Raw genomic sequence first — 15,463 nt, 5'->3', positions numbered from 1 at the left:
AGCGATTTTCAGGTGAATTGAATGAGTTTTCCAAAGCCAGTCAGCTGGGAGGGGTGGATGAATCCGGAAACAGCCTGTTTCCTTGGGACTAAATCAAGCCCACTCTCAAAAGGGACTCTTCCATTTCTTTGGCTCTTTTCACATTTTTCTTCTTTATCATGGTTTGTAATGAATTTTCTGATGTGAGCTTTGATTTTGAGGCTGGAATATGGAGTTCAAGACACGGAAGGCATGGTCTTTTTCAATCAGGGCACAGCTGTTGGCTTGCTCCGATTCTGGCTTTCTGTCATGGTTTTGGGTGCCTCAGCCGAGTTTTGGTTTCTTGAGCGGCAATTTCCTAAAGGATTTCTGGGTCTGAGTTGGTTTTGCCTTCTTCCTTCCCAAATTTTGTATTCTGACGCAATACAAACACGAGTTTAGACAGCAGATCCATTTTGAAATAAAAAACAAAACCAATTAGCGTGTCATGCTTAGAATTCTAGAGGCAGCACGACCAACATGAGTTTTTGTGTTTTGGACAAAGAAATGGAACCCTTTTGCAGAGGGGAATGATAATTCATTCCCCAAATCAGTTTGCCAGCGATTTTCAGGTGAATTGAATGAGTTTTCCAAAGCCAGTCAGCTGGGAGGGGTGGATGAATCCGGAAACAGCCTGTTTCCTTGTGACTAAATCAAGCCCACTATCAAAAAGGACTCTTCCATTTCTTTGGCTCTTTTCACATTTTTCTTCTTTATCATGGTTTGTAATGAATTTTCTGATGTGAGCTTTGATTTTGAGGCTGGAATATGGAGTTCAAGACACGGAAGGAATGGTCTTTTTCAATCAGGGCACAGCTGTTGGCTTGCTCCGATTCTGGCTTTCTGTCATGGTTTTGGGTGCCTCAGCCGAGTTTTGGTTTCTTGAGCGGCAATTTCCTAAAGGATTTCTGGGTCTGAGTTGGTTTTGCCTTCTTCCTTCCCCAATTTTGTATTCTGACGCAATACAAACACGAGTTTAGACAGCAGATCCATTTTGAAATAAAAAAAAAAAAACAAAACGAATTAGCGTGTCATGCTTAGAATTCTAGAGGCAGCACGACCAACATGAGTTTTTGTGTTTTGGACAAAGAAATGGAACCCTTTTGCAGAGGGGAACGATAATTCATTCCCCAAATCAGTTTGCCAGCGATTTTCAGGTGAATTGAATGAGTTTTCCAAAGCCAGTCAGCTGGGAGGGGTTGATGAATCCGGAAACAGCCTGTTTCCTTGGGACTAAATCAAGCCCACTCTCAAAAGGACTCTTGCATTTCTTTGGCTCTTTTCACATTTTTCTTCTTTCTCATGGTTTGTAATGAATTTTCTGATGTGAGCTTTGATTTTGAGGCTGGAATATGGAGTTCAAGACACGGAAGGCATGGTCTTTTTCAATCAGGGCACAGCTGTTGGTTTGCTCCAATTCTGGCTTTCTGTCATGGTTTTGGGTGCCTCAGCCGAGTTTTGGTTTCTTGAGCGGCAATTTCCTAAAGGATTTCTCGGTCTGAGTTGGTTTTGCCTTCTTCCTTCCCAAATTTTGTATTCTGACGCAATACAAACACGAGTTTAGACAGCAGATCCATTATGAAATAAAAAACAAAACCAATTAGCGTGTCATGCTTAGAATCCTAGAGGCAGCATGACCAACATGAGTTTTTGTGTTTTGGACAAAGAAATGGAACCCTTTTGCAGAGGGGAACGATAATTCATTCCCCCAAATCAGTTTGCCAGCGATTTTCAGGTGAATTGAATGAGTTTTCCAAAGCCAGTCAGCTGGGAGGGGTGGATGAATCCGGAAACAGCCTGTTTCCTTGTGACTAAATCAAGCCCACTATCAACAAGGACTCTTCCATTTCTTTGGCTCTTTTCACATTTTTCTTCTTTATCATGGTTTGTAATGAATTTTCTGATGTGAGCTTTGATTTTGAGGCTGGAATATGGAGTTCAAGACACGGAAGGCATGGTCTTTTTCCATCAGGGCACAGCTGTTGGCTTGCTCCGATTCTGGCTTTCTGTCATGGTTTAGGCTGCCTCAGCCGAGTTTTGGTTTCTTGAGCGGCAATTTCCTAAATGATTTCTGGGTCTGAGTTGGGTTTGCATTCTTCCTTCCCAAATTTTGTATTCTGACGCAATACAAACACGAGTTTAGACAGCAGATCCATTTTGAAATAAAAAACAAAACCAATTAGCGTGTCATGCTTAGAATTCTAGAGGCAGCACGACCAACATGAGTTTTTGTGTTTTGGAAAAAGAAATGGAACCCTTTTGCAGAGGGGAATGATAATTCATTCCCCAAATCAGTTTGCCAGCGATTTTCAGGTGAATTGAATGAGTTTTCCAAAGCCAGTCAGCTGGGAGGGGTGGATGAATCCGGAAACAGCCTGTTTCCTTGTGACTAAATCAAGCCCTCTATCAACAAGGACTCTTCCATTTCTTTGGCTCTTTTCACATTTTTCTTCTTTATCATGGTTTGTAATGAATTTTCTGATGTGAGCTTTGATTTTGAGGCTGGAATATGGAGTTCAAGACACGGAAGGCATGGTCTTTTTCAATCAGGGCACAGCTGTTGGCTTGCTCCGATTCTGGCTTTCTGTCATGGTTTTGGGTGCCTCAGCCGAGTTTTGGTTTCTTGAGCGGCAATTTCCTAAAGGATTTCTGGGTCTGAGTTGGTTTTGCCTTCTTCCTTCCCAAATTTTGTATTCTGACGCAATACAAACACGAGTTTAGACAGCAGATCCATTTTGAAATAAAAAACAAAACCAATTAGCGTGTCATGCTTAGAATTCTAGAGGCAGCACGACCAACATGAGTTTTTGTGTTTTGGACAAAGAAATGGAACCCTTTTGCAGAGGGGAATGATAATTCATTCCCCAAATCAGTTTGCCAGCGATTTTCAGGTGAATTGAATGAGTTTTCCAAAGCCAGTCAGCTGGGAGGGGTAGATGAATCCGGAAACAGCCTGTTTCCTTGTGACTAAATCAAGCCCACACTCAACAAGGACTCTTCCATTTCTTTGGCTCTTTTCACATTTTTCTTCTTTATCATGGTTTGTAAGGAATTGTCTGATGTGAGCTTTGATTTTGAGGCTGGAATATGGAGTTCAAGACACGGAAGGCATGGTCTTTTTCAATCAGGGCACAGCTGTTGGCTTGCTCCGATTCTGGCTTTCTGTCATGGTTTTGGCTGCCTCAGCCGAGTTTTGGTTTCTTGAGCGGCAATTTCCTAAAGGATTTCTGGGTCTGAGTTGGTTTTGCCTTCTTCCTTCCCAAATTTTGTATTCTGACGCAATACAAACACGAGTTTAGACAGCAGATCCATTTTGAAATAAAAAACAAAACCAATTAGCGTGTCATGCTTAGAATTCTAGAGGCAGCACGACCAACATGAGTTTTTGTGTTTTGGACAAAGAAATGGAACCCTTTTGCAGAGGGGAATGATAATTCATTCCCCAAATCAGTTTGCCAGCGATTTTCAGGTGAATTGAATGAGTTTTCCAAAGCCAGTCAGCTGGGAGGGGTGGATGAATCCGGAAACAGCCTGTTTCCTTGTGACTAAATCAAGCCCACTATCAAAAAGGACTCTTCCATTTCTTTGGCTCTTTTCACATTTTTCTTCTTTATCATGGTTTGTAATGAATTTTCTGATGTGAGCTTTGATTTTGAGGCTGGAATATGGAGTTCAAGACACGGAAGGCATGGTCTTTTTCAATCAGGGCACAGCTGTTGGCTTGCTCCGATTCTGGCTTTCTGTCATGGTTTTGGGTGCCTCAGCCGAGTTTTGGTTTCTTGAGCGACAATTTCCTAAAGGATTTCTGGGTCTGAGTTGGTTTTGCCTTTTTCCTTCCCCAATTTTGTATTCTGACGCAATACAAACACGAGTTTAGACAGCAGCTCCATTATGAAATAAAAAAAAAAAAAAACAAAACGAATTAGCGTGTCATGCTTAGAATTCTAGAGGCAGCACGACCAACATGAGTTTTTGTGTTTTGGACAAAGAAATGGAACCCTTTTGCAGAGGGGAACGATAATTCATTCCCCAAATCAGTTTGCCAGCGATTTTCAGGTGAATTGAATGAGTTTTCCAAAGCCAGTCAGCTGCGAGGGGTGGATGAATCCGGAAACAGCCTGCTTCCTTGTGACTAAATCAAGCCCACTATCAACAAGGACTCTTCCATTTCTTTGGCTCTTTTCACATTGTTCTTCTTTATCATGGTTTGTAATGAATTTTCTGATGTGAGCTTTGATTTTGAGGCTGGAATATGGAGTTCAAGACACGGAAGGAATGGTCTTTTTCAATCAGGGCACAGCTGTTGGCTTGCTCCAATTCTGGCTTTCTGTCATGGTTTTGGGTGCCTCAGCCGAGTTTTGGTTTCTTGAGCGGCAATTTCCTAAAGGATTTCTGGGTCTGAGTTGGTTTTGCCTTCTTCCTTCCCAAATTTTGTATTCTGACGCAATACAAACACGAGTTTAGACAGCAGATCCATTATGAAATAAAAAACCAAACCAATTAGCGTGTCATGCTTAGAATTCTAGAGGCAGCATGACCAACATGAGTTTTTGTGTTTTGGACAAAGAAATGGAACCCTTTTGCAGAGGGGAACGATAATTCATTCCCCCAAATCAGTTTGCCAGCGATTTTCAGGTGAATTGAATGAGTTTTCCAAAGCCAGTCAGCTGGGAGGGGTGGATGAATCCGGAAACAGCCTGTTTCCTTGTGACTAAATCAAGCCCACTATCAACAAGGACTCTTCCATTTCTTTGGCTCTTTTCACATTTTTCTTCTTTATCATGGTTTGTAATGAATTTTCTGATGTGAGCTTTGATTTTGAGGCTGGAATATGGAGTTCAAGACACGGAAGGCATGGTCTTTTTCAATCAGGGCACAGCTGTTGGCTTGCTCCGATTCTGGCTTTCTGTCATGGTTTTGGCTGCCTCAGCCGAGTTTTGGTTTCTTGAGCGGCAATTTCCTAAATGATTTCTGGGTCTGAGTTGGGTTTGCATTCTTCCTTCCCAAATTTTGTATTCTGACGCAATACAAACACGAGTTTAGACAGCAGATCCATTTTGAAATAAAAAACAAAACCAATTAGCGTGTCATGCTTAGAATTCTAGAGGCAGCACGACCAACATGAGTTTTTGTGTTTTGGAAAAAGAAATGGAACCCTTTTGCAGAGGGGAATGATAATTCATTCCCCAAATCAGTTTGCCAGCGATTTTCAGGTGAATTGAATGAGTTTTCCAAAGCCAGTCAGCTGGGAGGGGTGGATGAATCCGGAAACAGCCTGTTTCCTTGTGACTAAATCAAGCCCACTATCAACAAGGACTCTTCCATTTCTTTGGCTCTTTTCACATTTTTCTTCTTTATCATGGTTTGTAAGGAATTGTCTGATGTGAGCTTTGATTTTGAGGCTGGAATATGGAGTTCAAGACACGGAAGGCATGGTCTTTTTCAATCAGGGCACAGCTGTTGGCTTGCTCCGATTCTGGCTTTCTGTCATGGTTTTGGGTGCCTCAGCCGAGTTTTGGTTTCTTGAGCGGCAATTTCCTAAAGGATTTCTGGGTCTGAGTTGGTTTTGCCTTCTTCCTTCCCAAATTTTGTATTCTGACGCAATACAAACATGAGTTTAGACAGCAGATCCATTTTGAAATAAAAAACAAAACCAATTAGCGTGTCATGCTTAGAATTCTTGAGGCAGCACGACCAACATGAGTTTTTGTGTTTTGGACAAAGAAATGGAACCCTTTTGCAGAGGGGAACGATAATTCATTCCCCAAATCAGTTTGCCAGCGATTTTCAGGTGAATTGAATGAGTTTTCCAAAGCCAGTCAGCTGGGAGGGGTGGATGAATCCGGAAACAGCCTGTTTCCTTGTGACTAAATCAAGCCCACTATCAACAAGGACTCTTCCATTTCTTTGGCTCTTTTCACATTTTTCTTCTTTATCATGGTTTGTAATGAATTTTCTAATGTGAGCTTTGATTTTGAGGCTGGAATATGGAGTTCAAGACACGGAAGGAATGGTCTTTTTCAATCAGGGCACAGCTGTTGGCTTGCTCCGATTCTGGCTTTCTGTCATGGTTTTGGGTGCCTCAGCCGAGTTTTGGTTTCTTGAGCGGCAATTTCCTAAAGGATTTCTGGGTCTGAGTTGGTTTTGCCTTCTTCCTTCCCCAATTTTGTATTCTGACGCAATACAAACACGAGTTTAGACAGCAGCTCCATTATAAAATAAAAAAAAAAAAAACAAAAAGAATTAGCGTGTCATGCTTAGAATTCTAGAGGCAGCACGACCAACATGAGTTTTTGTGTTTTGGACAAAGAAATGGAACCCTTTTGCAGAGGGGAACTATAATTCATTCCCCAAATCAGTTTGCCAGCGATTTTCAGGTGAATTGAATGAGTTTTCCAAAGCCAGTCAGCTGGGAGGGGTTGATGAATCCGGAAACAGCCTGTTTCCTTGGGACTAATTCAAGCCCACTCTCAAAAGGGACTCTTCCATTTCTTTGGCTCTTTTCACATTTTTCTTCTTTATCATGGTTTGTAATGAATTTTCTGATGTGAGCTTTGATTTTGAGGCTGGAATATGGAGTTCAAGACACGGAAGGAATGGTCTTTTTCAATCAGGGCACAGCTGTTGGCTTGCTGCAATTCTGGCTTTCTGTCATGGTTTTGGGTGCCTCAGCCGAGTTTTGGTTTCTTGAGCGGCAATTTCCTAAAGGATTTCTCGGTCTGAGTTGGTTTTGCCTTCTTCCTTCCCAAATTTTGTATTCTGACGCAATACAAACACGAGTTTAGACAGCAGATCCATTATGAAATAAAAAACAAAACCAATTAGCGTGTCATGCTTAGAATTCTACAGGCAGCATGACCAACATGAGTTTTTGTGTTTTGGACAAAGAAATGGAACCCTTTTGCAGAGGGGAACGATAATTAATTCCCCCAAATCAGTTTGCCAGCGATTTTCAGGTGAATTGAATGAGTTTTCCAAAGCCAGTCAGCTGGGAGGGGTGGATGAATCCGGAAACAGCCTGTTTCCTTGTGACTAAATCAAGCCCACTATCAAAAAGGACTCTTCCATTTCTTTGGCTCTTTTCACATTTTTCTTCTTTATCATGGTTTGTAATGAATTTTCTGATGTGAGCTTTGATTTTGAGGCTGGAATATGGAGTTCAAGACACGGAAGGCATGGTCTTTTTCAATCAGGGCACAGCTGTTGGCTTGCTCCAATTCTGGCTTTCTGTCATGGTTTTGGCTGCCTCAGCCAAGTTTTGGTTTCTTGAGCGGCAATTTCCTAAATGATTTCTGGGTCTGAGTTGGTTTTGCCTTCTTCCTTCCCAAATTTTGTATTCTGACGCAATACAAACACGAGTTTAGACAGCAGATCCATTTTGAAATAAAAAACAAAACCAATTAGCGTGTCATGCTTAGAATTCTAGAGGCAGCACGACCAACATGAGTTTTTGTGTTTTGGACAAAGAAATGGAACCCTTTTGCAGAGGGGAATGATAATTCATTCCCCAAATCAGTTTGCCAGCGCTTTTCAGGTGAATTGAATGAGTTTTCCAAAGCCAGTCAGCTGGGAGGGGTGGATGAATCCGGAAACAGCCTGTTTCCTTGTGACTAAATCAAGCCCACTATCAACAAGGACTCTTCCATTTCTTTGGCTCTTTTCACATTTTTCTTCTTTATCATGGTTTGTAAGGAATTGTCTGATGTGAGCTTTGATTTTGAGGCTGGAATATGGAGTTCAAGACACGGAAGGCATGGTCTTTTTCAATCAGGGCACAGCTGTTGGCTTGCTCCGATTCTGGCTTTCTGTCATGGTTTTGGGTGCCTCAGCCGAGTTTTGGTTTCTTGAGCGGCAATTTCCTAAAGGATTTCTGGGTCTGAGTTGGTTTTGCCTTCTTCCTTCCCAAATTTTGTATTCTGACGCAATACAAACATGAGTTTAGACAGCAGATCCATTTTGAAATAAAAAACAAAACCAATTAGCGTGTCATGCTTAGAATTCTAGAGGCAGCACGACCAACATGAGTTTTTGTGTTTTGGACAAAGAAATGGAACCCTTTTGCAGAGGGGAACGATAATTCATTCCCCAAATCAGTTTGCCAGCGATTTTCAGGTGAATTGAATGAGTTTTCCAAAGCCAGTCAGCTGGGAGGGGTGGATGAATCCGGAAACAGCCTGTTTCCTTGTGACTAAATCAAGCCCACTATCAAAAAGGACTCTTCCATTTCTTTGGCTCTTTTCACATTTTTCTTCTTTATCATGGTTTGTAATGAATTTTCTAATGTGAGCTTTGATTTTGAGGCTGGAATATGGAGTTCAAGACACGGAAGGAATGGTCTTTTTCAATCAGGGCACAGCTGTTGGCTTGCTCCGATTCTGGCTTTCTGTCATGGTTTTGGGTGCCTCAGCCGAGTTTTGGTTTCTTGAGCGGCAATTTCCTAAAGGATTTCTGGGTCTGAGTTGGTTTTGCCTTCTTCCTTCCCAAATTTTGTATTCTGACGCAATACAAACATGAGTTTAGACAGCAGATCCATTTTGAAATAAAAAACAAAACCAATTAGCGTGTCATGCTTAGAATTCTAGAGGCAGCACGACCAACATGAGTTTTTGTGTTTTGGACAAAGAAATGGAACCCTTTTGCAGAGGGGAACGATAATTCATTCCCCAAATCAGTTTGCCAGCGATTTTCAGGTGAATTGAATGAGTTTTCCAAAGCCAGTCAGCTGGGAGGGGTGGATGAATCCGGAAACAGCCTGTTTCCTTGTGACTAAATCAAGCCCACTATCAAAAAGGACTCTTCCATTTCTTTGGCTCTTTTCACATTTTTCTTCTTTATCATGGTTTGTAATGAATTTTCTAATGTGAGCTTTGATTTTGAGGCTGGAATATGGAGTTCAAGACACGGAAGGAATGGTCTTTTTCAATCAGGGCACAGCTGTTGGCTTGCTCCGATTCTGGCTTTCTGTCATGGTTTTGGGTGCCTCAGCCGAGTTTTGGTTTCTTGAGCGGCAATTTCCTAAAGGATTTCTGGGTCTGAGTTGGTTTTGCCTTTTTCCTTCCCCAATTTTGTATTCTGACGCAATACAAACACGAGTTTAGACAGCAGCTCCATTATGAAATAAAAAAAAAAAAAAAAACAAAACCAATGAGCGTGTCATGCTTAGAATTCTAGAGGCAGCACGACCAACATGAGTTTTTGTGTTTTGGACAAAGAAATGGAACCCTTTTGCAGAGGGGAACGATAATTCATTCCCCAAATCAGTTTGCCAGCGATTTTCAGGTGAATTGAATGAGTTTTCCAAAGCCAGTCAGCTGGGAGGGGTGGATGAATCCGGAAACAGCCTGTTTCCTTGGGACTAAATCAAGCCCACTCTCAAAAGGGACTCTTCCATTTCTTTGGCTCTTTTCACATTTTTCTTCTTTATCATGGTTTGTAATGAATTTTCTGATGTGAGCTTTGATTTTGAGGCTGGAATATGGAGTTCAAGACACGGAAGGAATGGTCTTTTTCAATGAGGGCACAGCTGTTGGCTTGCTCCAATTCTGGCTTTCTGTCATGGTTTTGGGTGCCTCAGCCGAGTTTTGGTTTCTTGAGCGGCAATTTCCTAAAGGATTTCTCGGTCTGAGTTGGTTTTGCCTTCTTCCTTCCCAAATTTTGTATTCTGACGCAATACAAACACGAGTTTAGACAGCAGATCCATTATGAAATAAAAAACAAAACCAATTAGCGTGTCATGCTTAGAATTCTAGAGGCAGCACGACCAACATGAGTTTTTGTGTTTTGGACAAAGAAATGGAACCCTTTTGCAGAGGGGAACTATAATTCATTCCCCAAATCAGTTTGCCAGCGATTTTCAGGTGAATTGAATGAGTTTTCCAAAGCCAGTCAGCTGGGAGGGGTGGATGAATCCGGAAACAGCCTGTTTCCTTGTGACTAAATCAAGCCCACTATCAACAAGGACTCTTCCATTTCTTTGGCTCTTTTCACATTTTTCTTCTTTATCATGGTTTGTAATGAATTTTCTGATGTGAGCTTTGATTTTGAGGCTGGAATATGGAGTTCAAGACACGGAAGGAATGGTCTTTTTCAATCAGGGCACAGCTGTTGGCTTGCTCCGATTCTGGCTTTCTGTCATGGTTTTGGGTGCCTCAGCCGAGTTTTGGTTTCTTGAGCGACAATTTCCTAAAGGATTTCTGGGTCTGAGTTGGTTTTGCCTTTTTCCTTCCCAAATTTTGTATTCTGACGCAATACAAACACGAGTTTAGACAGCAGCTCCATTATGAAATAAAAAAAAAAAAAACAAAACCAATGAGCGTGTCATGCTTAGAATTCTAGAGGCAGCACGACCAACATGAGTTTTTGTGTTTTGGACAAAGAAATGGAACCCTTTTGCAGAGGGGAACTATAATTCATTCCCCAAATCAGTTTGCCAGCGATTTTCAGGTGAATTGAATGAGTTTTCCAAAGCCAGTCAGCTGGGAGGGGTTGATGAATCCGGAAACAGCCTGTTTCCTTGGGACTAATTCAAGCCCACTCTCAAAAGGGACTCTTCCATTTCTTTGGCTCTTTTCACATTTTTCTTCTTTATCATGGTTTGTAATGAATTTTCTGATGTGAGCTTTGATTTTGAGGCTGGAATATGGAGTTCAAGACACGGAAGGCATGGTCTTTTTCAATCAGGGCACAGCTGTTGGCTTGCTCCAATTCTGGCTTTCTGTCATGGTTTTGGCTGCCTCAGCCAAGTTTTGGTTTCTTGAGCGGCAATTTCCTAAATGATTTCTGGGTCTGAGTTGGGTTTGCATTCTTCCTTCCCAAATTTTGTATTCTGACGCAATACAAACACGAGTTTAGACAGCAGATCCATTTTGAAATAAAAAACAAAACCAATTAGCGTGTCATGCTTAGAATTCTAGAGGCAGCACGACCAACATGAGTTTTTGTGTTTTGGACAAAGAAATGGAACCCTTTTGCAGAGGGGAATGATAATTCATTCCCCAAATCAGTTTGCCAGCGATTTTCAGGTGAATTGAATGAGTTTTCCAAAGCCAGTCAGCTGGGAGGGGTGGATGAATCCGGAAACAGCCTGTTTCCTTGTGACTAAATCAAGCCCACTATCAACAAGGACTCTTCCATTTCTTTGGCTCTTTTCACATTTTTCTTCTTTATCATGGTTTGTAAGGAATTGTCTGATGTGAGCTTTGATTTTGAGGCTGGAATATGGAGTTCAAGACACGGAAGGCATGGTCTTTTTCAATCAGGGCACAGCTGTTGGCTTGCTCCGATTCTGGCTTTCTGTCATGGTTTTGGCTGCCTCAGCCGAGTTTTGGTTTCTTGAGCGGCAATTTCCTAAAGGATTTCTCGGTCTGAGTTGGTTTTGCCTTCTTCCTTCCCAAATTTTGTATTCTGACGCAATACAAACACGAGTTTAGACAGCAGATCCATTTTGAAATAAAAAACAAAACCAATGAGCGTGTCATGCTTAGAATTCTTGAGGCAGCACGACCAACATGAGTTTTTGTGTTTTGGACAAAGAAATGGAACCCTTTTGCAGAGGGGAACGATAATTCATTCCCCAAATCAGTTTGCCAGCGATTTTCAGGTGAATTGAATGAGTTTTCCAAAGCCAGTCAGCTGGGAGGGGTGGATGAATCCGGAAACAGCCTGTTTCCTTGTGACTAAATCAAGCCCACTATCAACAAGGACTCTTCCATTTCTTTGGCTCTTTTCACATTTTTCTTCTTTATCATGGTTTGTAATGAATTTTCTAATGTGAGCTTTGATTTTGAGGCTGGAATATGGAGTTCAAGACACGGAAGGAATGGTCTTTTTCAATCAGGGCACAGCTGTTGGCTTGCTCCGATTCTGGCTTTCTGTCATGGTTTTGGGTGCCTCAGCCGAGGTTTGGTTTCTTGAGCGGCAATTTCCTAAAGGATTTCTGGGTCTGAGTTGGTTTTGCCTTTTTCCTTCCCCAATTTTGTATTCTGACGCAATACAAACACGAGTTTAGACAGCAGCTCCATTATGAAATAAAAAAAAAAAAAAACAAAACCAATGAGCGTGTCATGCTTAGAATTCTAGAGGCAGCACGACCAACATGAGTTTTTGTGTTTTGGACAAAGAAATGGAACCCTTTTGCAGAGGGGAACTATAATTCATTCCCCAAATCAGTTTGCCAGCGATTTTCAGGTGAATTGAATGAGTTTTCCAAAGCCAGTCAGCTGGGAGGGGTGGATGAATCCGGAAACAGCCTGTTTCCTTGGGACTAATTCAAGCCCACTCTCAAAAGGGACTCTTCCATTTCTTTGGCTCTTTTCACATTTTTCTTCTTTATCATGGTTTGTAATGAATTTTCTGATGTGAGCTTTGATTTTGAGGCTGGAATATGGAGTTCAAGACACGGAAGGCATGGTCTTTTTCAATCAGGGCACAGCTGTTGGCTTGCTCCAATTCTGGCTTTCTGTCATGGTTTTGGCTGCCTCAGCCAAGTTTTGGTTTCTTGAGCGGCAATTTCCTAAATGATTTCTGGGTCTGAGTTGGGTTTGCATTCTTCCTTCCCAAATTTTGTATTCTGACGCAATACAAACACGAGTTTAGACAGCAGATCCATTTTGAAATAAAAAACAAAACCAATTAGCGTGTCATGCTTAGAATTCTAGAGGCAGCACGACCAACATGAGTTTTTGTGTTTTGGACAAAGAAATGGAACCCTTTTGCAGAGGGGAATGATAATTAATTCCCCCAAATCAGTTTGCCAGCGATTTTCAGGTGAATTGAATGAGTTTTCCAAAGCCAGTCAGCTGGGAGGGGTGGATGAATCCGGAAACAGCCTGTTTCCTTGTGACTAAATCAAGCCCACTATCAACAAGGACTCTTCCATTTCTTTGGCTCTTTTCACATTTTTCTTCTTTATCATGGTTTGTAAGGAATTGTCTGATGTGAGCTTTGATTTTGAGGCTGGAATATGGAGTTCAAGACACGGAAGGCATGGTCTTTTTCAATCAGGGCACAGCTGTTGGCTTGCTCCGATTCTGGCTTTCTGTCATGGTTTTGGGTGCCTCAGCCGAGTTTTGGTTTCTTGAGCGGCAATTTCCTAAAGGATTTCTGGGTCTGAGTTGGTTTTGCCTTCTTCCTTCCCAAATTTTGTATTCTGACGCAATACAAACATGAGTTTAGACAGCAGATCCATTTTGAAATAAAAAACAAAACCAATGAGCGTGTCATGCTTAGAATTCTAGAGGCAGCACGACCAACATGAGTTTTTGTGTTTTGGACAAAGAAATGGAACCCTTTTGCAGAGGGGAACGATAATTCATTCCCCAAATCAGTTTGCCAGCGATTTTCAGGTGAATTGAATGAGTTTTCCAAAGCCAGTCAGCTGGGAGGGGTGGATGAATCCGGAAACAGCCTGTTTCCTTGTGACTAAATCAAGCCCACTATCAAAAAGGACTCTTCCATTTCTTTGGCTCTTTTCACATTTTTCTTCTTTATCATGGTTTGTAATGAATTTTCTAATGTGAGCTTTGATTTTGAGGCTGGAATATGGAGTTCAAGACACGGAAGGCATGGTCTTTTTCAATCAGGGCACAGCTGTTGGCTTGCTCCAATTCTGGCTTTCTGTCATGGTTTTGGCTGCCTCAGCCAAGTTTTGGTTTCTTGAGCGGCAATTTCCTAAATGATTTCTGGGTCTGAGTTGGGTTTGCATTCTTCCTTCCCAAATTTTGTATTCTGACGCAATACAAACACGAGTTTAGACAGCAGATCCATTTTGAAATAAAAAACAAAACCAATTAGCGTGTCATGCTTAGAATTCTAGAGGCAGCACGACCAACATGAGTTTTTGTGTTTTGGACAAAGAAATGGAACCCTTTTGCAGAGGGGAATGATAATTAATTCCCCAAATCAGTTTGCCAGCGATTTTCAGGTGAATTGAATGAGTTTTCCAAAGCCAGTCAGCTGGGAGGGGTGGATGAATCCGGAAACAGCCTGTTTCCTTGTGACTAAATCAAGCCCACTATCAACAAGGACTCTTCCATTTCTTTGGCTCTTTTCACATTTTTCTTCTTTATCATGGTTTGTAAGGAATTGTCTGATGTGAGCTTTGATTTTGAGGCTGGAATATGGAGTTCAAGACACGGAAGGCATGGTCTTTTTCAATCAGGGCACAGCTGTTGGCTTGCTCCGATTCTGGCTTTCTGTCATGGTTTTGGGTGCCTCAGCCGAGTTTTGGTTTCTTGAGCGGCAATTTCCTAAAGGATTTCTGGGTCTGAGTTGGTTTTGCCTTCTTCCTTCCCAAATTTTGTATTCTGACGCAATACAAACATGAGTTTAGACAGCAGATCCATTTTGAAATAAAAAACAAAACCAATGAGCGTGTCATGCTTAGAATTCTAGAGGCAGCACGACCAACATGAGTTTTTGTGTTTTGGACAAAGAAATGGAACCCTTTTGCAGAGGGGAACGATAATTCATTCCCCAAATCAGTTTGCCAGCGATTTTCAGGTGAATTGAATGAGTTTTCCAAAGCCAGTCAGCTGGGAGGGGTGGATGAATCCGGAAACAGCCTGTTTCCTTGTGACTAAATCAAGCCCACTATCAAAAAGGACTCTTCCATTTCTTTGGCTCTTTTCACATTTTTCTTCTTTATCATGGTTTGTAATGAATTTTCTAATGTGAGCTTTGATTTTGAGGCTGGAATATGGAGTTCAAGACACGGAAGGAATGGTCTTTTTCAATCAGGGCACAGCTGTTGGCTTGCTCCGATTCTGGCTTTCTGTCATGGTTTTGGGTGCCTCAGCCGAGTTTTGGTTTCTTGAGCGGCAATTTCCTAAAGGATTTCTGGGTCTGAGTTGGTTTTGCCTTTTTCCTTCCCCAATTTTGTATTCTGACGCAATACAAACACGAGTTTAGACAGCAGCTCCATTATGAAATAAAAAAAAAAAAAACAAAACCAATGAGCGTGTCATTCTTAGAATTCTAGAGGCAGCACGACCAACATGAGTTTTTGTGTTTTGGACAAAGAAATGGAACCCTTTTGCAGAGGGGAACGATAATTCATTCCCCAAATCAGTTTGCCAGCGATTTTCAGGTGAATTGAATGAGTTTTCCAAAGCCAGTCAGCTGGGAGGGGTGGATGAATCCGGAAACAGCCTGTTTCCTTGGGACTAAATCAAGCCCACTCTCAAAAGGGACTCTTCCATTTCTTTGGCTCTTTTCACATTTTTCTTCTTTATCATGGTTTGTAATGAATTTTCTGATGTGAGCTTTGATTTTGAGGCTGGAATATGGAGTTCAAGACACGGAAGGAATGGTCTTTTTCAATCAGGGCACAGCTGTTGGCTTGCTCCAATTCTGGCTTTCTGTCATGGTTTTGGGTGCCTCAGCCGAGTTTTGGTTTCTTGAGCGGCAATTTCCTAAAGGATTTCTCGGTCTGAGTTGGTTTTGCCTT

Source organism: Oryctolagus cuniculus, chromosome 13 (assembly GCF_051225735.1).
Source record: "Oryctolagus cuniculus isolate XC-2025 breed Fujian yellow rabbit chromosome 13, ASM5122573v1, whole genome shotgun sequence".
Taxonomy (NCBI): Eukaryota; Metazoa; Chordata; class Mammalia; order Lagomorpha; family Leporidae; genus Oryctolagus; species Oryctolagus cuniculus.
This window is presented reverse-complemented; position numbering follows the sequence as displayed.